This window comes from Globicephala melas, chromosome 13, assembly GCF_963455315.2.
Source record: "Globicephala melas chromosome 13, mGloMel1.2, whole genome shotgun sequence".
NCBI classification, from domain to species: domain Eukaryota; kingdom Metazoa; phylum Chordata; class Mammalia; order Artiodactyla; family Delphinidae; genus Globicephala; species Globicephala melas.
Window position 1 is genome coordinate 73,742,548 of NC_083326.1, and position 15,347 is coordinate 73,757,894.

Sequence of the window (15,347 nt, forward strand, 5' to 3'; positions counted from 1 at the left end):
AACTGCTCCAATAACAGCCAGCAGATGGCAGCAAAAAGCAAGCTTCCCCTCAGAGGCTCCCTCTGGTCCGCTCCCGGGGTTTTACAGTAGTAACGTAACTGAAGGTTCTCCCTGATTTCTAACAGGTTCATACCCCTTCACTCACTTTCTGCCCACATTTTTGAGGGCACTAGGGACTGGGCCTGCTGGGCCTGATTTCTAACAGGTTCATACCCCTTCACTCACTTTCTGCCCACATTTTTGAGGGCACTAGGGACTGGGCCTGCTGGGGCCTATGGAGAAGCTGGCCCTGAGTGAACTCATCCATTTCCATTTCTCCGACTATTGCCTTTGTTCCAATGACACTCAGGTCTCCATCACCAGCCCCATCATCTTTCTTGATGGCACAGCTGACCATCTAGTCACTCAACAGTATCCACATAATGCATCTGGTCCAAAACTGAACACATTGCTTTTCTCTCCAAATCTGCTTTTGCTCCTATGTCCTTATTTGCACCACTATCCAACAAGTCATGAATGGAGAAACCTCAGGATCATCTATGACTCTTCCCTCTCCTTCATTCTCCACATCCAATCAATCACCAAATCCTGCTAACACCACCGCCTGAAAAACACTAGGGAAAAACACAACTCCAAAGCAGATACAGACTCGTTTTTAAAACATTCACAGAAAAAACACTGAAAAACACACATCGAACTGTTTCACTGTTTGGAAGTCTGGTGTTTTCTTTGTGCCTTCCGCTTTTCTTTGTTTTCTAAAATTTCTGCACTGAGCTTGTGATTCTTCTGAAATTAGAAAATTTTAAAACCTACAATAAATGTTATTTTTCTCCCAAAAGTATATGTACACACAATTGCTAGGACATCACACATAGCTCTAGTGTACTAACATGCAAAAATAATTTGGCTGTGAGTACAATATTTTGCCAGGCATCTGTGGTGAGGCTGCACAGTGGATCAGCTGGCACGGTGACCCTGTAAGCCCTTCATTAAAAATGTCACTTCCAGGCTTCCCTGGTGGTGCAGTGGTTGAGAGTCTGCCTGCCGATGCAGGGGTTCGTGCCCCGGTCCGGGAAGATCCCACATGCCTCGGAGCGGCTGGGCCCGTGAGCCATGGCCCGCAGAGCCTCTGCGTCCGGAGCCTGTGCTCCGCAACGGGAGAGGCCACAACAGTGAGAGGCCCGCATACAGCAAAAAAAACCCCCAAAAAAACGGCACTTCCTCCACACATGGCTCCCAGAAGCACTTCATTTTTGGATCCATTTATTTAATGTGGAAAAAATTTCTGCTGTAGAAATTCATTGTTATCTCAAGTTTATAGAGAAGATATTTTCTTCTCATGGAGTACAGTGCCAATACCTCTGAAGGGAAGCAGAGCCCTGCCCGAGTCCTTCTTTCAACAAACATTTATAGGGTGGTGACTTAATGCCCTAGTTTTAGAAGTCTGGGTTCCAGAGGTGAAGGAGACATTCAAGGTCCCTGCTCTTAAGAAGAGGACATCATATAGCTGGTAAACGGATGAACAAGATGGTTACAAAGAGTAATAATGCGAGGGTGGTGAGGGAGAAAAACTAAATCAGTAGGGGTGGCTAATTTGGGGTTGTGTGATCACCCCATAGGAGGGCACACTTGAACCAAGAAATAAACTACAAGATGGAGCTAGCCATCTGCAGAGCTGCTGATAGAGCCCAGCCAGAGGGAATGGCAAGTAGAAAGGCCCTGGGGCAGGAACAAACTTGGCTTATTTGAGGAAGAAAAAGGCCAGTGTGGTTTTCGAGAGGTAAGCCAGTGAGGAGCAATGGGGCAGATGAGGGGGAGAAGGTGGACAGAGTTCAAGCAGGGTCTTGTAGTTTATTGATAGAGGTTGGATTTTACTCCAAGTTAAAAACCAACAATATACAATAGCTTACACGTATGTATTATGTACCTACTATGTGCAGGTACTGTTCTAAGCATTTTACAAGTATTGTTTCATTTAATCATTACAACAACCCTGTGAAGCAGGGATTATTATAATCCTTATTTTTCCCGAGAAGAAAACAGAGTCATAGAGACTTAAATAACTTCAGGTTACACAGGTAATAAGCAGCTGAGCTGGGATTTGAACTCTGGATGGAGTTCTACTTCTGTACACTGTCCAGTGAACCAGGCATCTGAACTCTACATCTAATGTGACCAGAAACAAAAAGCTTGTTCCAAACCAATTCCATCTTTGCCACTGTGAGATCATCACAATAATTTGTATAAATAGTTGGAAAAGTCACTTGCTTAACAAAAACATATCAAATACCTTCAATGTGCCAAGTATTGTGTGGATTGTGGTTTTTTTTTTGCAGTACGTGGGCCTCTCACTGTTGTGGCCTCTCCCGTTGCGGAGCACAGGCTCCGGACGCGCAGGCTCAGCGGCCATGGCTCACGGGCCCAGATGCTTCATGGCATGTGGGATCTTCCCGGACCGGGGCACGAACCCGTGTCCCCTGCATCGGCGGGCGGACTCTCAACCACTGCGCCACCAAAGAAGCCCGGATTGTGTTTTTTATACATTTCTATCATTTTGTCTCCTCAAAGCCAGCATCTTAAAAAAATCTGATAAATGACTTCCTGCTTCAGAACTCCACACCATCTTGCCACCATTGTCAGCCATCGCTTAATAATGGTGGTAATGAGCAAAACAGCCAGGGAGCCAGCCCTTTTATACCAAGAGTAGAAATAATAGAAACAATCTCTTAAATTGCGATAGCTTTTAACCGTTCTCCAAAGGCTTCCCTACTTGCTATTTAACTTGATCTCCTCAACAATCCCTACTCTTTTCCAGTTGGATGTGCCTGTGTGACTTGCTTTTGACAACGAATTGTGAGCAGGAATGACAGCATAGCTTGGTGGGGCTTTGAAGAGCCAGTTCATGATTCACCACAGCTTTTCCCTTGGTCATGACCACCAATGGCTCTCAAGATGATGGCGGCTCCATCAGCCTGAATCCCAGGGTGACTATGATGAACAGAGCCTCTTGTCAACAGAAGATGGGCATTTAGTGTGAGCAGGAAATAAACCTTTGCTGTATTAAGCCATTGAGATTTTGAGTTTGTTGCCTTGGTATAACCTAGGCTAGTGGTTCTCGAATTTGAGCCTGCATCAGAATCAACAAAAGACCTTGTTAAAACACAAAATGCTGGCCCCTCCCTTAGATTTTCTGATTCAGCACATCTGGGGTGGAGCCTGATAATTTGCATTTCTAACGAGTTCCTCAGGGCTGCTGCTGCTGCTGCAGGGACCATACTTTGGGAATTATTACCTCGCCTCTCTTTACCAATTCAATATTATCCCAAGGAAATATTACTCAGCCATAAAAAAGAATGAAATAATACTATTTGCAGCAACATGGATGGACCTAGAGATTATCATACTAAGGGAAGTCAGTAAGAGAAAGACAAATACCATATGATATTACTTATATGTGGAATCTAAAATATGATACAAATGAACTTATCTATGAAACAGAAACAGAGTCATAGATATAGAGAATGGACTTGTGGTTGTCAAGGGGGAGGTGAGGGGGGAGGGAAAGATTGGGAGTTTGGGATTAGCAGGTGTAAACTATTATATATAGGCTGGATCAACAAGGTCCTACTGTATAGCACAGGGAACTATACTCTATATCCTGTGATAAACCATAATGGAAAAGAATATGAAAAAGAATATATATATATAACTGAATCACTTTGATGCACAGCAGATAATATAACACTGTAAATCAACTATATTTCAATAAAATTTAAAAAAATATATTATCCTAAGGAAATCAAAGCTCAGGCAAAGCTTGTTCATTCCTTCATGTATTTACTAAGCCAGCTACGTGCCAGGCGCTAACCTAAGTTCTGCATAATCAGTGACAAACAAAGCAGACACAATCCTTGCCCTCTTGTCTCATTAACTAGTGATTTGCTCAAGTGTACACAGCTAGTGGTGGAGCTAGCAGTTGAATCTGTGTCTTCTTACTCAAAATCCAGTATGTATTCCATTATGCAATAAGCAACATTGACAAACACCTCCTTGGTTGCTATTTATTTCCCCCTTCAATATCTTCTAATATGGAGGTAACTCTTAGTTCGGGGTAATTCTCAGACCCTTTGTTTGTGGATGGGTTTGCATTTGCAAGTTTGGAGAAGGAAGCTTCAGTGGAGGTGAGGAATGTGAGGGGTCCTCAGCCCTGTGAGGAGACAGGAGAAGAAGGGAAGCCTCCCTGATGGCAGCTGCAGAAAGAGAGAAGTGAGTACGGAAGTGCTGTAGGTACTGTGATGCGCTGTCCAGATTCCCCTTCAAGGATGAAGGACTTACTCTCCCAGCTGCTTGGTGTATTGCTGGCTGGCAGTCCTCAGCTCTCAGCTCCCTATGAGGACTACCTCTCCTAAAGAGAGCCACTTCATCCAAGGTCTCAACCCATTCCTATAACCAATAATTGATGGGGGACCAAAAAGCTCTGAAAGGCCAACCCAGCTCCAGCGTTCTTCACAGGGCCAGCCTTTGGGGTGACTGCATCACAGCTCAACTTTTCCCAGTCCTGCTTTCCTTCCATCCCTTCCCAAAGGTTGGGGTCCCAAGAGCACTCTTTAATAAACACCTTTCATGCTAATCTTCATCTCAGAGTCTGCTTTCCAGCAACCCAACCTGTGACAGGGGATTTCAAGGTATCTGCTGTGGGGTACCTTGAATCTAAATCTTCTCCTGGTCCCTTTCAAAAGCTTTGGTGAAATTGGCATTTCTCACTCATGCTTTTGTGAGACAGCATTATAGTGGATAAAATGATGTCCTCCCCAACCAAAAGAATTTTTTTTCATGCCTACATGGAACCTAAGAATGTGACCTTATTTGGAAGTAGAGTCTTTGCAGATGTAACTAGTTAAGGATCTCAAGATGAAATCATTCTGGATTTAGTCTGGGCCCTAACTCCAAGGACTGGCATCTTTATAATATGAGGAGAGGAGGCAGGGAGGCCCACATGCAGAAGAAGGCCACGTGAAGACAGAGGCTGAGATTGGGGTGATGTGGCCACAGGACAAGGAACACCTGGCACCACCAAAGGCTGGAAGAGGCAGGAAAGATTCTTCTCTGAAGTCTTCAGAGAGAACATGGCTCTTATTTGGGACTTCTAGCCTCCAAAACTGTGACAATTAAATTCCATTGTTTTAACTCTTCAGTTTGTGGTACTCTGTTATGGCAGCCTTAGGAAACTAACACAGTATTCTATTGATGAGGAAAATGAGGTGACAGCTGACCATCGTATGAATGGAAATGAAATGTTCAGTGCTGGGCATGGAGCAGGCATTCAGTAAATGCTTGTTGAACTAAACTGAACAAAATGCTCATAAAGGGGAAGAATGTGTTTCTTAGGATAACTTCTTGATTTATTTTCTTTAGACTCTGGGCATGTGGGCATCTGCTAATATGCATAGTTGCTCATGGTATTTGAGTCTATCCATGGAACTGTGGAAGGGTCAGTATTCATTTTTGGACAATTCTAATAACTCCTTAAAAGTTAGTCACTAATGAGGTCCCTGCAGGGACCTAGATTTATAATTCTAAAATGTCCCTGGCCTTTTCTTCCTTCCTTCCTTCTTCCTTCCTTCTTCCTTCCTTCTTCCTTCCTTCTTTCCTTCCTTCCTTCCTTTCTTCCCTCCTTCCCTCCTTCCTTCCTTCTTTTTTTGCTCCTCCTGGCCCCTCAGGAGAACTCCAGTTCTATTTTTAGGCACCTAGGCAGGTGGATAACAATGCAATTTATATACAAAGGTTATTTAAGAGCTCTTCACAGCATTAAATGTGAACACCCTTGCTAGTGCTTGTCTTGTTAAGTCACAGCTCAGTCAATCACCACCACATGCCTCAGTTGGCCTTATCTGTAGAATGGAGCTCACACTTCCTTTTCATAAGTTAGCAGCAGTAAGAGAATAAAGTGAATTACCTGATCAACTCTCATAAGCTCAGCTGCTCCTCTGATCACTTTTGAAAGTCCCAAATCATTTCTGAATCCTGCAGGTTGGGTCTTTGGATCAACATCACACAGAGGAGAGTTGTGTTTATCAATGGCCAGAGATGTAAAATAAATGATTTTCTGAGCTTTATGTGGGTTGTTAAGAGCCCGGCATTAGCCCCAAGACGCTAGCTTTCTTTGTTCTTGCCTACTTCTTCACACTTAGGACTATAGGAACGATTTTCAAAGACTAACTAAAATCACAGTGAAAATTTCCGGTCAATCATAAATTGATTTTCTTGCTTAGGTAGGACACTCTAAAAGATTCCATTGGAGGATGCAGACATAGGGTTTCTATAACTGAAGGGGCTCAAGGAGGATCTGTGAATACCCCTTAAAGTGCCAAGAGAGCCTGCAGAGCTTGCTTTGGGAGTTGGGTCCTCTTCAATGACACATGGCCTGATGTTCCTCCATCTCTTACCCCCTAAAGAAGTAGCAGGTTATTCTTATTAAGAGATAGTTGTCAGTGAGGGTGCTTTTGATTGCAGCCTAACTCCAGATGGCTTAAAATTACAGGCAATTTATTATCTATTTGCTCACATAACTCAACGTCTATACATAGGGCTCCCTTCAGGTAAGGCTTGATCCAGTGGCTTACAGAATGTCACCAAGCATGTCTTTCGTTCTGCCTCTCCGTTCTAACTCCTATAGTATTGGCATCATCTCCAGAGTCTACCCAGTGGTCCTATGGCTGCTCTGGATTCTGCTACTTTTAGTACATCTCATATCTTCATGCCACACCATTTAGGGGAGGAAAAAATAGATCTTCTGGTATCACTCTTTTTTTTTTTTCTTTTTTTCTGGTATCTCTTACATGAGTCCTGGTGTAGGGCTAGCCAACTGGAGGATGAGAGGTCATGTGGAGGAGAACTGAGGCTCCTCAGATGACAGTCAGTCCCCACTACCAAATATTGAGTGAGACCATCTTGATCTTGTAGCCCAGCCCAGCCGAACTTCTAGCAACCCAGGAGTATTGCTTGCTGGTCCCACCAATATGTAGAAAGACAGCATCTCTGATGCAACTTAAACTTAGATTAAAGAAGGTTGGCCATTGTATTTATACTTGGAAAATAACAACTACTAACTCATATAGAACATTTTTAATGTACCAGGCACTATGCTACCTTTACATAGCATTTCTCCCTAAAACAGTCCTGTGACATAGGTACTGTATATTAGCTCCTTTTTATAGATGATGAAACTGAGGCGCTGAGAGATGAACTGACTTGTTCAGAGTCATACAGCTTGTAAGAGCCCCCGTTGCACAACCCTGGGGAAATGGAAGGGAAATCATTCACGTGGACTGCAGCGCTGGAATTTTCCTTCAGGGGGCACAATTCACATTGCATTCTATGTGTATATGCTGTCCAACCTTGTGCTTTTTTACTCATTATTCTGTACTGTACTGACTCCAACTGCCCATTCTGGATGCACAAATTAGGCCAACAGAATCTTTGAGAGACGAAGGATACAAAATAGCGTGACATTAGCCATCAGTGCCGTGCTGGGGATCTGGAGTCTTGGAAGTCGTCCACAGCCAGGGAACTTAGCAAGGGGGTGGGAACCAGTCGGCAAGCATTAGATGGAACCCTGAAGCTGCAGCTGGGGACCCAGGTAAGATTATGTGTCAGTCTAGGCTGGTATGCAGAGACTAGAAAGGCAGAAACTTTAGAAGGCAAAAAGAAGGGAAGTGGTCAAGACTGGGTGGTTGGTTGGAAGCTAGAAAATACACTGATAGAGGCAGAGAGCAAAAGTCCCTGTGCCTTTGCTGCAAACTCGGGCACTCTCTCTCCCAGACTGGTTTGGTGGGTGCCAGTCCCAGGAGTATCCATCATCGGGAGCAACAAAGAGGGTGAACTTGAGAGGTACCACTGACATAAAGAAAGCAAGTACCCAAAGCCAGGAAATGTATACCTATAGCTAGGTATGAAGATGTGTTTCCCCCTCACCCTCCTCTCTTTCTCTGTCTCTCTGTCTCTGTCTCTCTGTCAGTTTCTTAGTCCAGGCCCTGAACCTTGGCAATAATAGGAATCCATATTTGCACCTCATTGGAGGAACATGCCAGAGACTTGAATGCCTTCCGTCCAGGTTACTAGTCCACAGGATCAGCACGATCTCAGGAACTTGCACCACAGGGCAAGTTTGAACAGGGGTCTACTCTTTATAAAGCTGTTTGGGAGGCTTATTAGCATGTTTGAGGTTCTGCCAAAGGTTTGTAATAAAAACACAATGGAAGGACACAAGAAGTTTTAGGGAGATTATTTTCTATAACAAAACACTCTTCTAAACAGACCCCACTGGTTTATATTCCATTCCAGGACTCGATTCCCTTTTGCAAGTGCAAAGGTCTCTATGCCATGTTCTGCTGAGTCAGGTAAGAAGATAACTGTCAACTCCACATTCTTAGGTGCAGGTAACTTAGATTTTTTTTGGCTGACAACTCGAATAATGAATGCTCATTATTAAAAATAATCGGATGTGGCCAGGTGGGGCAAGGCCCCCAATGGTAACCAGAGCTCTCACCCTTGGTCCACTCTGAGGCTGCGTTCAGTGTTTAAATGCAATGCTAGGAGACCAGTTCCAGTCTGCTATACATGATGGAGCGATAAAGTTTTACTGAAGATTTTTTGGAGAAGGTGTGGAAGAAGACTGACATTGCATACCACGTGGCAAACATCACAGCAATTCCCTTTAAACATCTATGTTCCACTGGAATTTCCTCTCTAAATATCAGCCTCCTGGGACTTCCCTGGTGTTCCAGTGAGCAAGACTCCGAGCTGTGGTGCTTCAAGGACAAAGGACGTCCCTGCCTGAAAAGGTTTCAGCGTCACACCCCCTACTGGACTCTTAATCACCCTCCCTACCATGTTTCCATGGTTACGAAATTCCTGAGCCCACCTGGGCAATGGGACCTGTCCCAAATAAGGAAAGGCATCTGCCCTGTCCCAATCCCACTCTATAGAAGGAAGGTATATGTGCCTCGACCAATCAGTAAATGAAATTTTCACCTTGGACCATTCCTTTGTTCTCTGGCTATAAAAACTGGCTAATAGCACATGTTTGGAATAGGAAGTCAGCCCACTGTTCTGGGAGCAGCCCTTCCCTCTAATAAATTCTATCTTCTTTACATTCTGCCTTGTGTCTGGAAATTCTTTTCCAACCCGCATTTGGACCATGACACGCGCTCCCAATGCAGGGGGCCCGGGTTCGATCCCTGGTCAGGGAACTAGATCCTGCACGCGTGACGCAACTAAGTCCACATGCCACAACTAAGAAGCTCACATGCTGCAACTGAAGATGCCATGTGCCGCAACTAAGATCTGGTGCAGCCAAAAAAAAAAATTCAGGCTCCTGTCCCCCACCCTTCTCCTTCCCTGTCTCTGTCTTTGTTCCCCATCAAAACATAAATTCCCCTCAATGGTCTGGAAGAACTCAGTTCTGGCTCTCAACTTGCCTATCCCACTCAAAAAGAGAAAAAGCTCAGTAGATGGCTGATTGTACTCTGACCCTTTTGAAAAAGAAAGCAGCTCAATATCCAATTATTTGTCAAGAATGGCTGGGAATGGGCACTGGAGCTAGCTTTCTCAGGCTTGAGAGACCTAACTGCGTGTTTTTCTTCTCAGTTGCACATTCAATGAAATCACGGTGGCAGCTTGAAACGGGCCGTGGTTGTAGCATTTACAGCACAGAAATTGGCGAACACTGTAAAGCACCACCTCCCCCCCACCCCAGAAGCTAGTTCTTAAGCATTTACCAGCATACAGCTGGACCCACTCTACAAGATATAGCTAAAAGTTTTCACCAAACAAAATTAGGTCTTGTTCTGTGGAAGGCAGTGCCAGGAGGTGGGGTTAGGGTGGGAGATAATTTTTGACGTCAAGAAAATAAAAGATTTCTCCATATAGTGATATGTATAATATATATTGTTAAAGAGAAAAACCACTGGCCCCATATGGCATCACTTGTGCTAGTGCCCATGGTACCAAACCTAGATTTCATACCTAATCTAATTGCAGTTTTGACCTTCACCAGAAATGCAATTTAATTAACCAGCTTGGAATTTTCTGGTCAGCACCAATGTGGTAATCTGTCATGTGGGTCCTCTCCATTCCCCCCACCCTCACTCCTGTACCAGTGGATGGGGAGGAGATCTGCATGATAATATCCCTGCCTGTTACCTCCCTCCAAAAAGATATCCTGGCCTGAAAATAATCCTTATTTTCTTCTGCTAAGAGCTCCCTCGCCCCACCCTTCTTCCTATAAAAACGTTACATTTTGTACAACCCCTAGGAGTGCCCTTCTAGGTGCTAGATAAAATGCTGCCTGATTCCTGAATTGTTGAAACCAGCCAATTAGATCTTCAAATTTACTAGGTTGAATTTTAGTTTTTCAACAATATAGAAAGTTTAACTGCCATTGCTTTCCCCTCTCACAGCATGCATTCTCCCCAGATAACCACTGTTAAGTTCTGTATATACTTTCCTCATTTTTTTCCCAAGCATCCACAATACTCTTGTAATTTGTATGGGATTATGCTCTACTTCCTGTTGCTGTCTTACTTTTTTTTAAATCTAACAAGGTATCTTGGACATTTTTCTTTGTGCGCATAGAGTTAATTTTTAAAAGTGGATGCATAGTATTCAATTGTGTGGCTCTAGATATGAAAAGTAATGGGAAGGGCATTTGAAGGGGAAATTAAGCATCTGGTCTTGGCCCAGTTTACAGTTGAAAATTATCCACTGCATGGGCTCTCCCTGTGCGTGGCCTTTAAGGCAGGGTTTCTCAGCTTTGGCACTACTGACATTTGGGCCAGTTAATTCTCTATGATGGGGGTCCTGGCCTGTGCAACAGCCGGAGTTAGTACCACCCTCATGTCCAAAGGTGCAAGCCTGGGCTCCAGTTATAACTACAGCACAACACACAACTCCAAAACTGCGTGCCTGTCAACAGCGACAGCAATGATCTTACTCATGAATCTGCAGTATGGGGACAGGATGGCTTGTTTGTGCCACTGAGGTGGGTCTCAGGCAGGGGACTGGAATCACCCGAAGGCTTGCTCACACCTGCATGGGGGCAGAAGGGAGCTGAGCTCCCTGAGCCTCTCTCTGTGTCTCTGTGTTTTCCCACCTGGTCTCTCCATTATGGCAGCTTCCAGGTAGCTGGACTTCTTACCTGGTGGCTCAGGGCTGCAAAGCTGTGTGTTCTGAGGGAAGAGGGCCAGGCGGGAGCTGATCACCTTTTCTGTCCTCGTCTCGGGAGTCACTCAGCACTGCTTCCACCTGCATTGTAATTGTTAGAAGTGAGATGTTTCCAGGGGTGAAGGATTAGACTCTTCCTTTTGTGGCAGGAGTGTCAAAAACCTGCAGACTTGTTTTAAAACCATCTCAGGGAAGGAGTAATTACCAGAACCCAGACATGGCCGCTATGTAGAGAGGGCTACCTGACCAAAGCTGTGGCCCTTGGGAGAGGAATATCCCTCAGTCTTCTGCTGAGAGGGAGGTGGGGAACTAATAAGCAGGCCGCCTTCCCACCACCTGCTGGTGTCCCAGTTGGCTGAGCCCGACTGAGCCAGAGGGCAAGGGAGCTGGTGGATGCAGCCCATGCAGGCTCCCGGGCACATGGGAGGGGTGGGGAGTGCTTCTGAAGGGGTCAGCAGAAGATGCCCAGCACAGAATACACCCTAGCGGTCACTTTTCTTAGCGCTGTCTCCATCCCTTCTATAGCTCCTTCAGGCTGGACAACATGCTATTCCATCCGGAAACGGCCGAGGTGCTTGCTGTCCTTGACTGGGAACTCGCTACCTCAGGTGACCCCCTTGCCGACGTGGCCTACAGCTGCCTGGCTCACTACCTGCCATCCAGCTTTCCCATTCAGCAAGGTAGGAACTGCCGCTGGGGGAGTAAGGGATGGAGCCAGCGCTATTCTCAAAGCATAGGACAAACTCGGCTAAGCCACTATTTCCCCATTTTTGTTATGGTTTTGCAATAAAAGATAACCAAGAACATTTAAGTAAACAGAATGGCTGCTAAGTCCAAACGGTGATGAACAGGTCTGATTGCCTGTAGGCCTTTTCTAGTGGGCTGCTGAGTTCTCACTGCCTTCTGCTCCAGTGCCTGGGGATAGCTGGATTGATTCTGCCATTAAGAATTATCCATTCTAGGGACTTCCCTCGTGGTCCAGTGGTAAGAATCCACCTTACAAGGCAGGGACGCAGGTTCGATCCCTGGTCAGGGGACTAAAATCCCACATGCCGTGGGGCAACTAAGCCCACATGCCACAACTACTGAGCTCATGTGCCTCAACTAGAGAGGCTGCGTGCCGCAAATTACAGAGCTCACATGCTCTGGAACCTGCATACCACAACTACAGAGCCCACACACCCTGGAGCCTGCGTGCCACAACTAGAGAAGAGAAAACCCTCATGACACACCTAGAGAGAGGCCCGCGTGCTGCAACGAAAGATCCCACATACCTCAACAAAGATCCTGCGTGCTGCAACTAAGACCCGATGCAGCCAAAAATAAATAAATAAATAACAAATAAATCTTAAAAAAAAAGAATTATCCATTCTATGGATAAAGAAGATGTGGTACATATATACAATGGAATACTACTCAGCCATAAAAAAGAATGAAATAGTCATTTGCAGCAACATGGATGAACCTAGAGATTATCATACTAAGTGAAGTAAGTCAGAAAGAGAAAGACAAACATTATATGACATCACTTATATGTGGAATCTAAAATATGACACAAACGAACTTATTGATGAAACAAAACAGACTCACAGACATAGAGAATGGACTTGTGGTTGTCAAGGGGGAGGGGTATGGGGGAGGGATTGATTGGGAGTTTGGGGTTAGCAGATGCAAACTACTATATATAGGATGGATAAACAAGGTCCTACTGTATAGCACAGGGAACTATATTCAATATCCTGTGATACAGCGAAGGAAAACATAAACAAGACAAAAAGACATCCCTCAGAATGGGAGAAAATATTTGCAAATGAAGCAACTGACAAAGGATTAATCTCCAAAATTTACAAGCAGCTCATGCAGCTCCATATCAAAAAGACAAACAACTCAATCCAAAAATGGGCAGAAGACCTAAATAGACATTTCTCCAAAGAAGATATACAGATTGCCAACAAACACATGAAAGAATGCTCAACATCATTAATCATTAGAGTAATGCAAATCAAAACTACAAGGAGGTATCACCTCACACTAGTCAGAATGGCCATCATCAAAAAATCTACAAACAATAAATGCTGGAGAGGGTGTGGAGAAAAGGGTACCCTCTTGCACTGTTGGTGGGAATGTAAATTGATACAGCCACTATGGAGAACAGTATGGAGGTTCCTTAAAAAATTAAAAATAGAACTACCATACAACCCAGCAATCCCACTACTGGGCATATACCCTGAGAAAACTATAATTCAAAAAGAGTCATGTGGGCTTCCCTGGTGGCACAGTGGTTGACAGTCCGCCTGCCGATGCAGGGGACACGGGTTCATGCCCCGGTCCGGGAGGATCCCACATGCCGCGGAGTGGCTGGGCCCGTGAGCCATGGCCGCTGAGCCTGCGCGTTCAGAGCCCGTGCTCTGCAATGGGAGAGGCCACAACAGTGAGAGGCCCGCGTACCGCAAAAAAAAAAAAAAAAAAATCAGATACCTGGGAGAGGCTGGGGTTCCAGCATCCAGTCCTGCACCACCCTCCTCCCCTACATGTCCTAAAAACGTTGTTCTTCTGTGACCCCCTCAAAGGTTGGAAGCCCACACAAAAGAAAGCTCTTGCTGGGAATGGCAATTCAAATCAGTTGTATTGATTTCACAAAGATGAAGCAAACCGTTGAGACCAAACAAATATTTCACAAGACACTCTGTACAAAGAACAGAAGTGGTCCAGTGTGTTTGGATTACTGAGCAAACCTGAGATTCACACCCTTCTGAGTTGAGACCGTGTTTTTTTTTTTCTTTGAAAAGAAAATGCTCCTCTCTAAGGGCTCAGGTATAGTATATAGTACTCCAGTCCCATCCTGCAGAGAAGTTTGACCATACGTGTCAGAAGTCTTACACGGTGCCACAGTATTCACGTGGCTGTTCCACTCACAGGACTTGGTCACAAGGAGTAATTAGATTTGATACTAGGAGGCTCACCACAGCCGTGATTATAATATGTTGGAAACAACCTATAAGGACAACAATCGGAGCCTAGTCTAGATAACTGTGATATGGGCATTGCAGTGAAATTCCAAAACAATGCTATAGAAATCTATTTCTTTCTTTCTTCTTCTTCTTTTTTTTTTTGGCTGCGCCACGTGGCATACAGGGATCTTAGTTCCCCGACCAGGGATGGAACCTGTGCCCCTTGCAGTGGAAGCGTAGAGTCCTAACCACTGGACCGCCAGGGAATTCCCTAGAAATCTATTTCTTAATATATAGAGAGATGCTCTTAAATGAAAAAAAAAAAAACAAACAGCAGGCTACAAAGCATTGTATAGAGTATGACTCCATTTTTGGTAAAAAGTGCAGATGTATGTATTTGCATGTACAAACAGTATAGAAGGGTATCCACCAAATATTAAGTGTAAGTGACTAGATGATGGGATACCGGGTGTTTGTATTTTCTTTTTTTGTCTGCAAATGTGTACTATTTCTGCCATGAGATATATTATTTGTGTCATAACTATTTTTAGTTAAAAAAGCGGAGGGAGAAGGATCCCTTATAACCTTTTCTGATCACTTGTGGCTTTCAAAGACTGTAGAATCCCCGTTGCAATAACGGTTGGCAACAAGGGGGCTCTGGCAGCCAGACTTTGCTCCCGAGGGCGCCCTCTTGGCCTGTGAGGCGCCCACAGTCACTGCCTAGTTTGCAGAGTAGCCCCGGGCCAGAGGCGGCTCAGATCAAGCACTGTCCCTGCCTGGCAGCGGAGCCTGCCCAGAAGGGGTTGGATGGCTGGAGTAAAGGGGTTCCCGGAAGTAATTTGTGCAGCCACCACGTTGACTAGCTCCGCAGTGCCCACGAACTTTGTCTGCGTTTGACTCTTCTCCCTGGAAGTTTCCAGTGGCTGGAGAGCTGGCAAAGTGACAAATGCTGCATGGTCCCGCTTCTGCCCCTCTTCCCCTCCAGCCCTCTCCTGTGTGCTTCCACCCACCTCCTCTGCAGGGCACAGCCCCGAGCCTCCCATCCTGTCTCCTGTGTCCGCAGGCGAAGTCCCGAGTGGCCTTTGGGAAGCCCCTGGTAGAGGAGGGCACGGTCTTGGCCGACACCTCCCAGTCCCGCGTGGAGATCGAGCAGGCCCGGCTGCTGGTGCTGAA

General features: G+C 45.2%; 1 long non-coding RNA gene across 1 annotated transcript in view; it reads right to left on the bottom strand.

The window, feature by feature from the left end:
• The window catches only part of LOC115855354 (uncharacterized), a 41,092-nt gene that overhangs the window by 17,060 nt on the left and 8,685 nt on the right, over positions 1-15,347 (bottom strand). The window contains exon 2 of the long non-coding RNA XR_009566522.1: positions 11,198-11,304. This is a non-coding gene — a long non-coding RNA (uncharacterized lncRNA). The remainder of the gene's footprint in view (positions 1-11,197; positions 11,305-15,347) is intronic.